Raw genomic sequence first — 16932 nt, 5'->3', positions numbered from 1 at the left:
CAGGCACCTGTGCCTGAAAACTTCATCTCCGGAATTCCTCTTGCTCTGTCACTACCTTCTATTACACACTATTTTTCTACAAGCTGGAGGACTTCATATGAATTTCAATACAATTGAGAGTGGGGTTATAGAAGTTTTTAACATCAATGGTGATTGACATCCTACCATTTTATCTAAGTCAAAAGGATCACAAACTTTTTTCACTAAAATAACTGAAATAGCTTTTCCAAATTACTTAAGTTTGTAGTGACTTTATATAGACAATTAGATTTGTGATTGGTTTAGATTGAGTTACATTAAACTTTATGTTGCCAACAGAGGAATAAAAAATAATCTTTCATAAACTGGCATAGATTTTAAAAAAAATCTTAACTTCCTGCCCTGTAGAATATAGTTTGCCATTTCTTGTCTACCTGCTGGTATTTGATTCAAATAATTGATTTCTAACATTTCATATTTCATTTGACCACTTAGAAAAATAGATATGTAGGTGATAGTGGTCTGAGTTTCTTATCCCATTAGACTTGGCAGTAGATCTTCCTCAAACATTGACATTCTTCTTCCCCAGGCTGCCAGCTTCTTCTTTCTATGTTATATGTACTGGGGGACAAGGGGATAAAGAACAGGAGTTTAGAAGTTACTTTGTTTTGGTTATTTTATGTCAAAGGAAATCCATCAATCCTTGCATACAATGGAAGAGAATAGATTTAGGTATGCCTTAAAGGATATGCTTTGCCACATGGGAGTGCTGAATAGAAAATAGCAACAGTGGGTCATTAGGAGTAGATTTTTCCAGCAGGATTATCATCAGTTAGATGGTATTACCAGGTTGGCATGTTAAAATACAGCATGGTGTGTAGGAATAGAGAATTAATGATCTGTAGCAGGTGGGGAGCTCTTTCTTCATTGAATAAGTAGAGTGTTCATGTATAAAAATCTCTGTTGCATTGTTAGCTTTTGCTCAGCACATCTTAATGAAATTGGTTTTATATTAGTGAGGAGAGTTTGATTAGTGAGGGGAGTTTGATCAGTGAGAGGAGTCTCGTGCTGTTGTGTGCTGTGTTTTCTGGGAGTTTCAGGTTGTGTTCTGAGATATTCATGTGTCCTGTTTGAACCATAGTACACACAGTTAAGATTTTATTGCTGCAGTTTCTTTCCAGAAGTTTGAATAGTGTATTATTAATGTTCTGCAAGGTATAATACAATCCAATGCAGTAATTGTAATATTAATGTTTTGTAGACATTGTTACATCTGTAAATTTCATGTTACCATTGGGCTATTGCATTTGTCTCATGGGTTTGGATTTCAGACAGTGCTCTGTAAAAGGTGATGTGCAATGTTGAAGTTCTCCTTTACAAGTATTTACATCATTCTGTTGAATAGAAAAATTAGAAAGTGATTTTTTTTACAATTTAAAGATGCATATTAAATTACTGAAACGGCAGGAGAGAAAACAGAATAATCAAGGGCTCATTGACAAAAAGATTTTCGAACAGATTAATTTGCATTAAACTATGGGGTTTTTTGTTGTTTTTCAGAAGACAGTGCCAAAGAATACTTTTACTCAGATGACATCACATTTGAACTACTAATGCTACCCACCCACTCTACAAGGAACAATGTATTTCTAGGTAATTTAAGTAAGTATGTAGATATTATTGCTACTAGAACAGTAATGCTTTAAACAGAAACAACACTTTTTCAACCTCAGGCAAGGTAGACATTCCACTTCAATTTGAGATTTAAATTAATGGTGTGTGTGGGCAAGAATGAACTTCAAATAAGCTTTTTATAAGCTTTTATCCTGTACACTGTAGCATGGAATGAAACAACTGAACTATACCTGAGCTGCCTTGGAATGTAGAAGGAAGAAAAACCCAGATTGTATGAAGGCACTGTCCTCAGCAATGCAGCATGCTAATTTGGCATGTGGATTCTGGGGACTAAATAATATCTCTCACTGTGTTGCAGTGAATGAGCATATGTACTGCCATGCTCACTGCTTTTCTGAGTGTTTTTTTGTTTGTTTGTTTGGATTTTTTGTGTGGTGTGGGGTGTTTGTTTTGTTTTGGATTTTTGTTTTTTGATATATGCTCTTATTGAGGTGACTTAATACCCATTCATGTAAGGATATAACAGAAAAATGCATCTTAATGGGTTCAAGTACCACTGTATCTGTTCACATGTCACCTTATTTATGGAAGGGTTGCTTCTCCCTGCTTCCTTGATTGGACACTGTACTGTCCAGCTGAGGATGGGCTGGGAGGTGCAAATTTTCATCTTTGCAAGATTTGTCCATGTTGTAGCTTGCAATTAGGTTGCTGATTGCTTTGTGTATCACACAGAGAGAAGCACAGAACAGCAGGGTATTTTATTTATGGTTCAACTTTTGAGCAACAAAGGGATTTTGATTCAGTATATCATGAGGATCATGACCATGGCCCGCTGTAGACTTCATGTGTTTTTATGTTTTCTCTTTCTAAGTAGGTGTTATTTTTCAAATGTTCTGTTGTTTTTTTGACTGGGTCAAAACATACACTTTTATACTGGGGAAAAAAAAACCCAATAAATTGATCTGTGTGTATAGAACTGACATTGAGCCAATCTTGCTGAAATGGGATTATTTTGTCCTGCTGGCAGAAAGCCTTCCTGTATTCCTAGTGGCGTTTAATGCATCAGAGGTGCTTGGTCATACATGAAGTATGGTCATGAATGGAATCACAGGCACCAGTACTTGTAGTTAATGATGCTTGACACTTCCTGTTCCAGAACCCTGGTTTTGGTTGCTTATAATTTACTAAGACTTAAGTTACTGTTATATGTCTTCTTCACCTAAAATTTGACCAAACATCAGGTTGTGACCAAGAATAAGTTTAGAAGGAAGAACATACTGTTTTCTTGATGCAAAATGCAATGAAAATCTTGCCACTGGAAAAGTAAAGCACCTGCATATGCCGGAGCAAGCACTGAAGGTTTTAGGAGAAACAAATCGTTATGCTGCAATACTTTTTTCTGCTGTCCCACTTACATTAGGCAGCATGATAGATTTCTGAAAATATGTTTTGTGCCAGTTCAATGAATTTCCTAAATCCATTTCATCTGTCCAAATCAGATGAGGTAGATATGTTCCAAATCCTTTTAGTCATAAGCAGACAGGGCTACTGAGCATGTTCTGACTGGACTGTGAGAAGTAAACAGGTCTAATCTCCTTGCCTCCATTGTAATGTCAGATACTAACACTGAGTAAGATTATTTTCTTCTGCACTCTTTGTGCTTTTCCTTAACATTATCATGCATGTGCTGTTGATTTGGTCCTTCAAATTCTGCTTCAGCAGCATATTTTCATAACTGTTGTCAGTTTTTTTCATTCAGTTTTTCTCTATTCTTTGCTTTTTCTCTTTATTGCTACTCTAATATTCACGAGATCAATATTTTATCATAATAAAATTGATCTTTTTGGACAGTGCAGGTGTGTGTGGTTAAAAGGTATGAAATACTTTTTTAGCATCCTGAAAACCTCTAAAAGTTGTGCATCTTTGATACTGCTTTTCAAGTAAAATTTTTAAAACATGAAGACCATATTTGTTCTGAAATGGAAAGGCAATATAATATAATTAAAACTTTCAGATTATGTACATATGAAAATTTATATAGTGTTGTCTTTCTTAAAATGCAGTTTTTCTTTAAGAATTGCTCTAAAGAGATCTGATTTTTTTGTTTTCATCTAATATAGCAAATGTAGAGAGAAGCCCATTCTTTCATTTGCGAAATCTTCTGGAAATTTATTTGGATCTTGTATACTGAACATCAGTAAAACTAGGTGAGTCTGAATAATTTGGTTATTCTAAGCAACTAATGAATTAATTGTATGCGGAAAAAAAAGGTTAAAAAAATCCTATTTGTAATTTACAGTTCCAGGAGAAACTCTGGCATATCACCTAAAATCTAGAGGATTAAAGTATTACATAAATTACACATCACAGAAAATAAAGACCAGAGATTAAGCAATATATTCCTGGCTTTTACATCTAAGGTAAAAAGCTGTGTATACACCAAATGTATTTTATCTAGTATTTCTTTATTAAAGTTCTTGCATTCCATAGATTCCTTGATTAGCTTCCCTTAGTATTTCTTTGTTCCTGGGGCTGTTCTCTGAGATGATGTTCAGAACCAGGCTAATTTCAGTCTTACGATAGACTAATATTCCTGTGTCATTAATCTGATTTTTGTCAATTCCCATAGTTGATTAACACAGGATTTAGAGATCAGTCTGAGTTACTGCAGTAAGCCCACGATCATCTTTACCCCTTTTAGATTTTGTTTGAGTTAGGGCAAGTTAAATGACAGTAGTAGTGCTTACAAACCTGTCTCAGACTATACTATCAGGAAGAAAGCAGCTTTTCTGTCTAAAAGTTCAGAGATGCAAGAATATTTACTTTTCCCTCACTGTATTTAATAGCACAGGTAATAGGAGGAAATGAATAAATAAATGCGAGAAAGGCTGAAAGAAATAAGGTAGAAACAAGAAGCGAAGTAAAATATTTGGAGTGAGAAAACAGGACATAAAAAATGAAGTAAATAAGCAAAGAAAAGAGAAATGAAGCCTAAGGAGTAGGGATACCTAGATTTATGTCTTCTGCTGAATTCTGGCACAGGAGATAAATTTTTTTGTGGAAGCCATTAAATGGTCTTTCATCATGATTTTGGTGTTCAATTGTGAGGAATTTTTCTGAAGTCTTTCAGTGCCATCAAGTAGACTGTTTGTGATGTGACATCTCTTTTGATTAGTTTGGTTTGAAAAGGTACGGTATAACTCCAATGTATACATTGCAATTGTGATTTGGATTATTAAAACGGCTTTGGAGAAAATCTCACTGTTGTGTCCCCTTACCACTTGCTTGGCTCAGTGTGTTTGAACTACATTCCTTTCTCAGAAGACTAGTCTGTGAGTTATGCTGTAGATGCAGAGTACTGTTCACTCTCTACTAGGGACATGGAGTTCTGCATCAATCATGAAATTCCTGGAAAAATTTGAATGGTCCATGTGATAGTGATGTTTGCTTCTGGAGACCAGATGAAATCTAATCCAAAATAAACCCTCTTCAACAGCTAGAATAGGAGTGTCAGGACCAGCTGCTTTGATCTACTGATCCATTTCTACGGTTTCAGATTACTTTCTAATGGGGACGGAGCCATACTTGTTCACTTTGGTTATAGGTCAGTAGATGAGGGCAGCGAACCTCTAAGATATGTATCTATGCTGCAAGTCCAGCCATGAGTTTGGTTGCTGATTTAGAAAAATTTTGAAGTGCCAGAAATACTTTTTTTCAATTTTTGTAATATAAACTGTGTCTATGAAGCACATAAATATTATAAACGACAGTGGTTCAAATGACTAAATCATAACTGCCTTTTATAATTCTGATGGATTTTCTGATGGATTAGTTTGCTTATATTTTTAAACTGTTAAACAGAGGAGTCTTCTGTTTCATTTAATTTTAAAATTTTTATATAGAATTTGAAAATATGTATGCTTCCCATGCCAAATGTTTTGCTTGAGCTGCTCATCTACATTGATAAAACCCCAAGACCAGTGTTTTATGGCAATCATTAAGTAACAGCAAGACAAAAAATGAAAAAGAGATGGTCTTTGGAAGTTTTTGCAGTTATTACTCTTTTTGGTCTTTTAGCTGTCATGAATCATGACAGATTTTTTGGCCTGGAATGAATTCCTCAGTTGTTAAGGTGTTGAAAATCTGAGTAATATTTAGGTGCTGGTGTTAAATAGCTTTATCTTGAAATAGCAGTTGAAAGAGTACTCTCCATCTGCCCTGTTAAATTTTAAGTTCAGAGTTTCCCAAGATTTTTACATGCTTAACTGTAGTGTAATATCTCACATATCTAAGCCAGTAATTAGTACTAAATTAAGCTATGTTTCTTGTTTATTAGGTCTTTGCAGAATCTCGACTTTGGCTTTGAGCATTTTTTCCAGAAAATTTCCAACATTCAAATAAATTTCTGTTGATAGGGATGTTTAAACTTACAGTCTTTTAATATAATCATTAAAATCCACCTGAAACTATTAAGCTTGTAACAGCATAAGTAGCAGCAGCATTTGAAACTGTCTGAAAAAAAATCACTGGCTTTAATAAAAACAGTTATTTGCAGAATTATTTAATTTGTTCAAAATTGATATATAAGCCTCAATTTAAAATGAGGAAAAATGTTGAGAGTCAAAATGTGAGTTGTAAGCCAGTAAGTTCGGAAGACTACCTCATTATGTAATCTTGCCTTAAGAATATTTCACTGTTATGTGGAAGTGCTCTGTTTGTGTTTTTTTTAGTGAGTTTAGTATAAGCAAACTGTTTCAAGCTTTAATGTGTGCTTCAGTACAATACAGCTATTTTCCTTACCCTGTTAGCACATGGACTGAATGTAAAATTCATGTTAGTTTCAGAATTTCTTGTGAATATTGATAACTTTTGGTGTCCCATTCCTCAGTACCATTGCTTCATAGGCCACTAGCAAGATCCTAGGTCTTTAAAACTATTCTCACAATGTAGTGAGCAGAAGGGAATTAAATTAAACCTAATTGTAATTTTGGCTTTTGATAACTGATACATTAATTGTAAATTGAAATAGCTATAATATTTTTATAAATATTTCTTTGTGCTGCTTTTAGGGACTTAGGTGCTGGATGATCAGGTTTTGTTAATTGAGCAAAGAGCTGTATGAGGGATAGAACCACCCACTGTGAAGGGGCCTTGATTTCCAGCAGGGAAAGTCTCTGATGGTGAGAGTGACTGCCAGAGTGACTCCTGAATGGTCAGACAGGGAATGTTCCTTAATGTTGGGATCTTAAGAGTGCAGAGATGACTTTGAGGGGCAAGGAAATAAGCAGTCAAAAACAAGTATCTTGGTACACAGAAATAATGTTCTGTGAAAGAAAAATTTGGGAATTGTAGAGGATAAAATTAAAAAACTGAGGAAGGGAGATTAAAGTTACACAAATGTAGCAAGTGTGGTCCTAAGTAGTTGATACGCTTTTTATGTTGGATATTATAGATGGTTAAAAGGACTAGTAGCTCTCGCAGAAATAACTTTGAGGACTCATTTGAAACTTTGTAGGATTTATGTGGGATGTCAGGATAGAATCTGAATTTCCAAAATAGAAAAAGTTGCTGAGTTTGTGACCTTTTCTCCACCCTTAATCTAATCCTGAAAATTCTTAAATATTGTAGCTGCAAAGTTTTTAAGAGCTTGGTGTAGAATTTCCTGATACGTTGTGTTTTTCAGTCGATATCGTGATCTTAAAGTATTTTTGAAGGAATGGGAGACACATGACAGAATTTTGCTATGAGCATTGAATTAGTTTGTAATGTATTAAAAGCCTTCATTATAAAAATTCCCTATGACTGAAGAGTAATATTCTCATCATAATTAATCAACTTAATTTGCAATTAAATTGACTGGAGCCAATATTTTGAAGATGATACTGATATATGAGAAGAAGGAATTTGTTATTTGTCTTTTGCTGTTTCTCTGGTGACTCTCAGAAGGTGATTTCTGTAGGTTTTCAGGACTTAGCTTAGGACAAGCTCTGAAAGTTTCAGAGGAGGGAGTGCATGCTTCTACTGCTCAGGAGAATGAAGAAAAAGTGAGAAAATTAATTATCTACATAAATAGATAATGTTTTAGAAACACAGACTGTTAAAAATGTTAAATGTTAGTGTTACTTTAAACTACTTTTCTTTGAGCTTTGTTTCCTGAACAATCAGAAATTCAGTTGTCTTCAGTGCTCTAATATTTGAATTAAGTAAAGTTACTCTTCCTTTATTTCCTTATAAGAATATATGCAAAATGATGACAGTAAATTAAATTAAATTTGGAGTTGATTTTATATAATTTTTTCATATTGCTGCATTGCTGTTTCTGTTTAGCTCATACAGCACTATTGTCTTTTGCTTCAATAATGTGTCATCTTTTCTACCTGAACAAGTCCAATATGACTAGATGCTGGCTGGTTCAATTTCATTCGATTTTTGCTTGTAGCAGGGTAGTAAAAAGATACTTAGCATCTATACCCAAAGTGGTTACTGACTTCCAAAAGTTTATAGGGAAAATAAAACCAAACTTGTTTTTGTCTTAGTTTTATTTGTTCTTTAGCCAAAACAAGAGTTATTTCCTCTCTGTATCAATTACAAAACTCTTCTGGTTTGTTGCTTTTTTGGGAGTTGTGTTATGTTGGTTTGGTTGGTTGGATTTGTTTGTTTATTTATTTGGGGTTTTTTTGAGGGGGTTGTCCCCTTTCCCTTTTAAGGTTTTGTATATGAAATACTTGTCCTTTATCTCAAGTCTTGCAATCACTGTAATTCCAGTTGAGCCCAGATTCTTCTGTTGAAAGTTCTGACAAAAGAGTAACTCCAGTGTTTTCTTTAGTGAAATTAAAATCTGGAATTCTGCAAGTATAGTTTTGAGGATCTTTTTACAGTATAAGTTTGTTTTTTCAGCAACAGGTAGTTGTATTGAGGGATAAACTGAAGGATCTGGCAGACACTACTGTAATTCTAGAAAATAGTTCTTCTTTTAAAGCTTGTTAGCTGTAGGAATATAATAGTTAACATGCTAATACAGACGTATGTTTTGCCACATATTCTTTGGATAGAATCATAGGCTTGGTTTGGAAGAGACCTTGGAGATCATCTAGTTCCAGTCCCGCTCGCCCATGAATAGGGAATGCCATTCACCTGATCAGGTTGCTCAGGGTCACATCTAACCTGGCTTTGAGCACTTCCAGGCACAGACCATCCACAACTTTTCTGGAAAACCTGTTCCACTTTCTGAATCAAGGATTCCTTCCAAATATCTAATCTAAATCTTTGGTCTTTTAGTTTTAAACTGTTGCTCCTTGTTCTGTGTCTGCTTGTGTAAAAAATTGCTCTCCCTCTTTCTTAGAAGTCCCCTTCAAGTACTGGAAGGCTGCAGTGAGGTTTCTGTGGAGCCGTCTCTGCTTTAGGCTGGAGAACCTCAGCTCTCTCAGCCTGTCTTCCATAGGAGAGGTGCTCCAGTCTTCTGATCATCTTTGTGGCCTCCTTTGAGCCTGCTCTAACAGGTCCATGTCTTTCTTGTGTTTTGGATGTGAGAGCTGGATAGTCACCCCTTGTCACTGGCCTTGATCTGGACATAGTCCATTTAAATTTGTGTCTCTCCAATGTAGTGAAAAGGGTCTTGTGTGGGACCACATCAGACTCTTACAGAAGTCTATAGTTAGATGACATTGGTTGGTCCTCACCTTGTCAGCTGTTGCTCCATCATAGGAGGCCACCAGATTGGTCAGGCACAATTTGCCCTTAGTAAAGCTGTGCTGGCTGTCTCTGATCACCTGCTTGTGTTGTATGTGCCTTAAAATTGCTTCCATGATCTTTCCAGACACAGAGATGAGACTCATTGTTCTGTGTTCCCCAGATCTTCATTTCTTGCTTTCTAAAAAAATAGGACTGATGTTTCGGTTTTTCCAGTCAACAGGGTTTTTGTGTGACTGCCATGGCTTTTCAGATATGATGGAGAGTGGCATGGCAACAACATCTCATCAGGTCCCATAGCAGTTTCATCAAGTGGTCCCAAACCTGCTCTTCTTTTACAGTGGAAATACACTGAAATGACCATCTGCTAGTGCTTCCTGTATTTTGTTTTGTCCCTTTTTCAGCTACCTCATTAGTTTTCCTTTTGTTACCACTTTGTGGTCTCCAAAATTATGTGCAGGACTTCTGGGGAAAGTGGTGGGTGGAGGTAGGGAGGAGGAGGAGCTGCCTGTTGGGTATTTTTTTACTTGGACTGCACTTCAGTGTTGTAGCTTAAAATTTTCCAACTGTCTCATTTTATGGAAATGTGAAGTCTCACTTCTTTAATTTTGAAGATGCTTTCCAGTGAGTTACACTGCCTACTCCATTTTTCAGGCAGGCAGACTGTCCACTCTTCACAAGAGCTTTACAGAATAATTTAGCTGTGCATGAGTCACACATGCTGGGAAATTTAGGAACCAGAAGCACTTCCACAGCTGCACAGATCATGGATTGTGCAATCAACTTGTAAAAAGTAAAGTGGTGACTAGCACTAAATATTTTTAGAACTGTTTTACTTACATGTATGCATTTCTATGTGATACAGATAATTAAGTTTCAAATAAAACACTGGCTTTCTAAAACACCTGTCATATGTTCTTGGGTGTTGCTGTTAGCAACTGTAGTGAATTAAAAAAAAAATTAATGTCCATTTGGTATACCTGCACAATTGTGTTACAAATAGCTACTGTTGATATAAATCATTCATCAAATTCTTTTAGTTTCAGATTATTAATTTAGAGGAATATCCTTGTATAAGTATCTGTACTGAGGATCATCCTAAAACCATCCAAGTTCATGCTAATTAACGTGCTGTTTGATAAATAGGTTGACAACTAAGCAACACATCAGGTATATATATTTACATTTTGCTTGAGATTCCCATTGACTGTAATTTGAGTTCTGGTTTTGTTTTCATATCCAGAAGCTGACCTGTGAGTCTGGATCACTATATAAGAATAAGTTGCATTCTACCCAGAAGTTTAATTTCTCATGGATTGTCATGTGAGAGGCAGCAGTGCATGGGAGATTAAAGATGTGTCCTTTAAATATGATGCAGGCTTCTCAGGTAGTAACTACAGTGCTCGTTTCTTTGAGCACAAGTTTGAATCTTGTTTTTCCTAATTTTGCTCTCTAGTTGTGATTTAACACGTGATATACGTCAGCATGAAATTCCACTGTTGCCAAAAGATGTCTAACCTGGTGATTTGCTGCTTCCCCTTCCTCTGTGCCAATACAGCTTTTGAGCAGTCATGGTAAAACAAATGTAGTTGATTTAGCTGAATGAAACAATATTTGGGTTAGTTTGGGGCTGGACCATTTTTTAGCCTCTGTTGACTGATCACATATTAATGATAGCTGAAGAGAGGAAATTTAATGTGGCCAGAGAAATGATCAAAGGCTAACATTACAGAAACTTCTGGCTTGATCAAGGAGATTGGTAAAAGTGCTTCTAGGATGTGAAGTGCTTGGTCTCTGTAGCCATGTAGTTACCTTTGTGGTCTGTGGGTATTGCTCTTGCTATCTTTCATGTGGTAATTCGTAATCTGTGGACAGATTCAGAGGAAGTAGTCTTACTTCTCCCACATTCTAGGTTAATACCCTGACCATGGGTTAGGAATTAATATTTGTCTCCTATATAGAGAAAATCAACCAAGAAAAGAGGGCAAAACAAAACAAGCAAAAAACCCCCCAACAAAACAAAACCACCTACAAAAATCCCTCGAGTTCATTTTATCTAGTTGTCTGGCATTTTTTTTTAGTTGTCTGGAACTGGTGTGCCAGTTCCCCTCTGACCCCTCCCATCACTTTTTCATGTGGGTATAACTAAGAAGCGTTAAGATGTTTCTGGATGTGCTAGTTAATTGTACCTTTAAGGAGTAAGTTCATGATATAAAATAATTTGATGACACTTAAAACTGATTTAAGACTCATAAACTGTGTCCTTTATGGACTGTAAAGGGCAAGGATGAAGCAGGGAAGCAAGTAAGACTACAGCCACAGACTTCAGGGATCTTCTTGAAAGAATCCCATGGTATTCAAGCATGACTCCTTTAAGGCTCAAGAACAGTGAGCAAGAAGTTGGACAAAGGGGCAGGAGACCTGCATGAATGAATAAAATACTGTTATAATTTTTCGAGTGTAACCAGGAAATACACAGGAGTGTTGCAGTAATAATAACAACTTCTAAACTTAAGCTTGCATTTATATCAACACAAAACAGCAATTTTGCATGTAATGGAAGAAGAATTTCCTTGGTGTTATCTTGCTTTGAATGTGTAATAATTATGTCTGTTGAAATTGAAAGTTAATTTTCTCCAGAACAGTTTTCAAAAAGTAGTTGACTTTCTGTATCTGTTATTCTTTCATTATTTCGGTATAGGAAAACCAATGTTTGATTCTTTAGTCTGTCTCATTTCTTGGTGAATTACCATGTTTATTTTCCAGTGTAGGAATATTTTTGAAGGAAGGAGAGACACATGACAGAATTAAATGTTTAATAAATTTTTCTTCTTTGGTTTGATTTGTTAGGATTCTTCATAATATTTTTGCTTTGATGGAAATGTGAAATACCATTTTACAAAAAATGATTGTTAAACTAACATTTGTGTCTGATAAAAACATCTAAAATTTATAATGCTCAATTTCATAAATATTCACATTTTTAATTGGATTAATTATATCAAAGTGTTTTTAACTCCAGGGTAGATATCTTGATAGTGTATTTTAAAGTATTTTCTTTAAGTTTCTGTTAATATTGAGAAATCATCAAGTGAAGATTTTTTTATTGTCTGATAACTTTATTCTGTAGAAAAACAATTATTTGTACATAGTAAATAATTTTATGGGATACTTATAATATTCAGTAGGAATTTAAACTTCAGAATGTGTGTATGGAATTTTTTCACCTTTTGAACTTCTGGAAAAAACGTGTCAATTGTCTGCCTTCTCAGTTCTAAGGGCTGGAAGAAGGAAGCTGGATTTTATTTGTTCATTGTGAATTGTGCTAAGTTTATAAGGGTTGTGTTAGAAAATAGCAGATTGCAGATTTTAGACCATCTATAACACTTTTTTCCTCAGCACAGTGAGCTTTAATTTAGGATCTGTTCTTCAACTGGCTAGCTGACTACAGGTTTTATCTTCCCAGCATTCCATTAAAAGAAATGGAGATTTACATAGGGATGTGAAAGTTTTTCTTTTTGAATTGTAACACTAACAGGTTAGTAATTAGCTTCTCCTGACTTGCGCACCTGTTGTGAAGTACTGGTTTTGTGTTGAGCACCATTTAAAGGGACCGTAGGTGTACTTTTAAGCCAGACTTGATTATGAAATATATATTGTATTTTAGATGTGGAAACACAACACATACTCAAGTCTAACCCAGGGTACGGTGTTTACTTCATGTTTTAAAACCAGGAATGATAGATGTAGCTAAGATATTACTGCTCTTTATAGAGGGGTACTGCTTCTTAGCTCTGCCAATTTTCAAAGATAGATGGAGCCACACTTCTAAAAGCATTCTTTATTATTCTGTTCTTATTAAAACTGTGTGATATATGTGTTCTTTTAAACACATAGTTTCACAAATCTGCTTCAGTGTGTGGCCAGAGCTAAAGGAGTGTGCACCTTCAGTGAGAGCCAAAGAAGGGTGGGGCCTTAAAAAAATGGGAGCAAGTGGGATGCTAACGTGTAGCCACTGTCTTCTTTTGTACAGACTAGTTGCACATGATTTGCAAACATTATTTCTGCCATGCACTCCTACAGCTTTGTTATTGAAGGAAGGGAGTCTCTTGTAAGTAACTGTATACAAATGACAGAGAAAATATTTTAAATGAGACTACAGAAGAATAACATCTGGTTTTGGTGGCTAGGTTCTTAAATGCTGCCTTTCAAATTTATCTTATAAACTTGGGTTTGTACTATTTCTTATTGTCCTTTTTGTTTTTCTCATTTGGGGAGTTTGTTTATTGACGACTCTGAAAATTTGTATCACTTTATTTTAGTATCTTTGTTAGCAATTTGATGGAGGCACATAAACAACACCTTAGGTGTTTAGAGGTGTAGTTAGGTGGAATCTTGGAAGGCAAAGGTAATACAGGCAGCCTGGAAAGGGATGGAGGGAAAAAAAGCCTTGTAAGTGCTTCAGTACCCCACAGCTAAGGACCAATTATTAGATACCTAGCAACCTGCTGAGTGCTTTCCTGGTCACTCCCAGGGAGCTGGAGGGAAGCCAGGCTTAGGCCAAGAGCCCAGATTGCTAGAGAATTCCTGATGAGGTGGCAGGTCTGAGGATATTTTGAGAAGTCAGTTTGGTGAGTCAGAGACCAGATCTGTGGGGTACATAGGCAAGTGTGGGCCAGGTTCAAATGTATCATAAAATAGTTTATGTTGGAAGGCACTGTAAAGATAATCTGGTTTCAATGTTTTCCTTTTTCCAGTCACCTGGAACTTAGCTTGATTGCTATTAATTTTTAAATATTATGGAGAATGGCTGTGCAAATACATCAGCCAGTTCCTTCAGGACTCCGGGATGCATCTATCAGGTGTCATGGACTTAATGTATAATCAGCTTCCTCAGGTGATCATGAATCTGATCTTCTCTTACAGTGGAAGAGACTTGGTTCCTCTAGTTTCTGTCTTGCAGTCCATCCATTTAAGATGGAGGTTGCAAGCCAAAAAAAAAAAGTTGTTGAGTACCGTAGCCATCTCCTCATCCATTGTTACCAGTTTACCAGCCTTGTTTAGTGGGTGTGTACACCTTCTTTGACATTCCTTTCCTGATTATTATACCTATAGATGTTCATGTTACTCTTTGCATCCCTTGTCAAGTTCAGCTCCAGCTTTGCCATGGCCTTCCTCGTCCCATTCCTTCACAACTGGGCTGCATCCCTCTACTCTTCCTGGGATACCTTTCCTGGGACAGAGTAGAGGGATGCATTTATGCCTTGCCCTTTACTTTGGCCAGCAGTCGCTTCTCATCCTTGCAACACTCTTGTGTTCCTTGCCTGATTTCTTGTGCCTGGAGATCATTAGCTCTTGTGCTCTCTGGAGGACATCCTTACAGATCTGCCAGCTCTGTTGCTCTCCCTTGTCCCAGAGGGCAGTTTCCCTGGGGTTGGTATTGGCTAGCTCCAGAGGCCTAACTTTACTGCTCAACTGATTCACATCCCTCAGGAAAACTCCACCTGTGTGTAATCACTGTAGCCCAGGTCTGAGGCTTATTAGAGCTTTCTTACATGCATCTTCACTGCAGTCTGGGCTAAGATTAGGGAGCTGCACTGTATCAGGAGGGAGCTGTGTTGAGTAAGGGGAAAGAGACTGTGGAGAAAGGTAGAAGAGTGGCTGCAGAACAGCTGGTCAAGCAGAGATCAGCCAAAATGATCTGGAGCAAAGGAGTGTTTTCTTTTTTGTGAGCTAGAGAAATGGAAATTACAAACTGTGGTCAGTCCCAAGTCCTAGAGAAATCTCTCTCTTGATGGTGAGACAGTCATACGTGAAGCATGCAGGAGAGAATTGCCTTTTCCCATCATCCTCATAATTCATTTTTCTATGAAAATTTTATTTGCAGTGACTCTTGAACATATTTGTTTGAGCAGCTTGTTTAGGTCCATTACCTTGTCAGGGAGTAGACCAGGGCACATCTGTGTGACAAACCATTTCTAAGAACTTAACCTGTCTTCACCTCTCTTGTCATGTTTTCTGCTACTCAGGGTGATCTGTAGCCTCTTGTAGCTGCTGTGGACTGTATATGATGGTACACAAATAGTATGCACTCTTTGAGAGGTCATTATAACTCAACTAAATTGGTGATATCGCTAACTAGGACCATTACAGGCCTTCTAATAGGCATTTAATCTCTCCTGTCGGCTGCTTCTTGGACTTACCCTCTTACCAAAAGTGCTTCAGTAGCAAACATGAGACTGCCATTCAGGTATAGCAGATATGAGACTGCCATTCAAGTAATGGCAACCCACACCACCAGTCTTCTGTTCTACTGCACTTTCTCCACTCTATATCCTTGAGTACTCCTTGAAAAGGTGATGGACCTAAGGAAGCTGCTTATCCACAGCAGACTACTCATGGCCACTCACAAATTTTCCTATTAAAAGCCATCTGGGATCCATTCATGCTAGAAGCAGCCCTCTCATTGTTTGTCCTCTGAAGTACTGGAAGATGAACACCTGCTGCTATAGCATGTTTTATCTCAGAAAGTGACATTTCTAGGATGTGTCATCTCTTTTGTGCAAGCACGGACCAAAAACTAGTTTGTTGGTGTGATAGAGGAAAGCTTGGAGTATGTGACTATTCCCAGCTGCTGGAATAACCTGTTCAGCTGCAAAGTTTGATGAGAGTTCCTTGAAGTTCCTTTTAGGCCCATATTTTGATTTTTTTTCCAATTGCCCGTTCTTTTTGAGGTAAAAAAGGAGACATGTCAGTTTCAAAAAGATAGTATTTTCACAGACAGCCTTTGATTAGCAAGAAAAGATTAATCAGTCATTACCCTAATTTGCTTTCTGCTGGTGTATATACCATTGCAAGCAAAGGATCAACTGACTTGGAACCTGCTTGCTCATTCTATTAGACCGGACGATATGTGATTAGAGAGCAAGTGCTTATGGTTTACCTGTCTAAAAATCTCTTGCTCTACAAAACACTATGGTTTCTGCAGAGAAACTAAACCATAGTGTTTTGTAGAGCAAGAGATTTTTAGACTCCCCTCTACCCCACCTCCAAAAAAGAGAAAGATAAAGAAAAAAATATCTGGGCTGGAGGTAATGCAGTGAAGCAAAAAGCAAAATGGAAAATATGAGTGATAGTGATGTGCTATTCTGGGCAGGAGATAATGGCTGGATCTCTGTTTGCCCTAATTATGGTATAATGTCCTAGTAGAGTAAAACCCTAGAAATTCATTATCCAAATGATCAAAGCTCATTGAAAGGAGTATCAGGAAGGTTTGTAATTATCTTCAGAATCTCTATAATGAACTGGGCTTCTGATGCTGTGCTTACATTGGGAGTCAGGTTCTGCTCAGCTGTTTGCTCAGTGTGATGTTTCTGCTCTTGGTCTTTCTTACCCTGATGGGTGATTAGTGTTAAGAGCTCTGCAGAGCACTGGGTGCTGTGGCTTTGATTCTTTAAACAAGATCTTCTCTACAGCTAATCCTCAATGATTTTAATAACTAGTTTGCTCCCCTGGCAAAATTGGATTATAGCACAGAAATCAGGTTGTATTAAAGAAATTAATCAGTTTCTGTTTGAAGAAACTGTAGTTTTGGAAAACCGTATCACTTCATATGTTCTTCCTATGATA

General features: G+C 36.7%; 1 protein-coding gene across 16 annotated transcripts in view; it reads left to right on the top strand.

Moving 5' to 3' along the window:
* The window catches only part of CLOCK (clock circadian regulator), a 64221-nt gene that overhangs the window by 8656 nt on the left and 38633 nt on the right, over positions 1-16932 (top strand). For 4 of the 16 annotated variants that reach the window (XM_021530448.4, XM_021530288.4, XM_085577873.1 and 1 more), the window contains exons 2-3: positions 1540-1641; positions 3735-3821. The exons of 1 other annotated variant lie outside the window; for it this stretch is intronic. The gene's annotated coding sequence lies outside the window, so the exon portion shown is untranslated. Of the gene's footprint in view, positions 1-1539; positions 1642-3734; positions 3822-3913; positions 4035-16932 lie in introns of all 16 variants that reach the window. 11 more of the 16 variants (XM_085577879.1, XM_085577883.1, XM_085577882.1 and 8 more) reach the window with 8 other exon arrangements.

This window comes from Lonchura striata, chromosome 4 (assembly GCF_050655825.1).
Source record: "Lonchura striata isolate lonStrDom1 chromosome 4, ASM5065582v1, whole genome shotgun sequence".
In the NCBI taxonomy this organism is placed as follows: Eukaryota; Metazoa; Chordata; class Aves; order Passeriformes; family Estrildidae; genus Lonchura; species Lonchura striata.
Note: the sequence above shows the minus strand (reverse complement) of the source record. Positions and strands in the feature narration are given on the sequence as shown.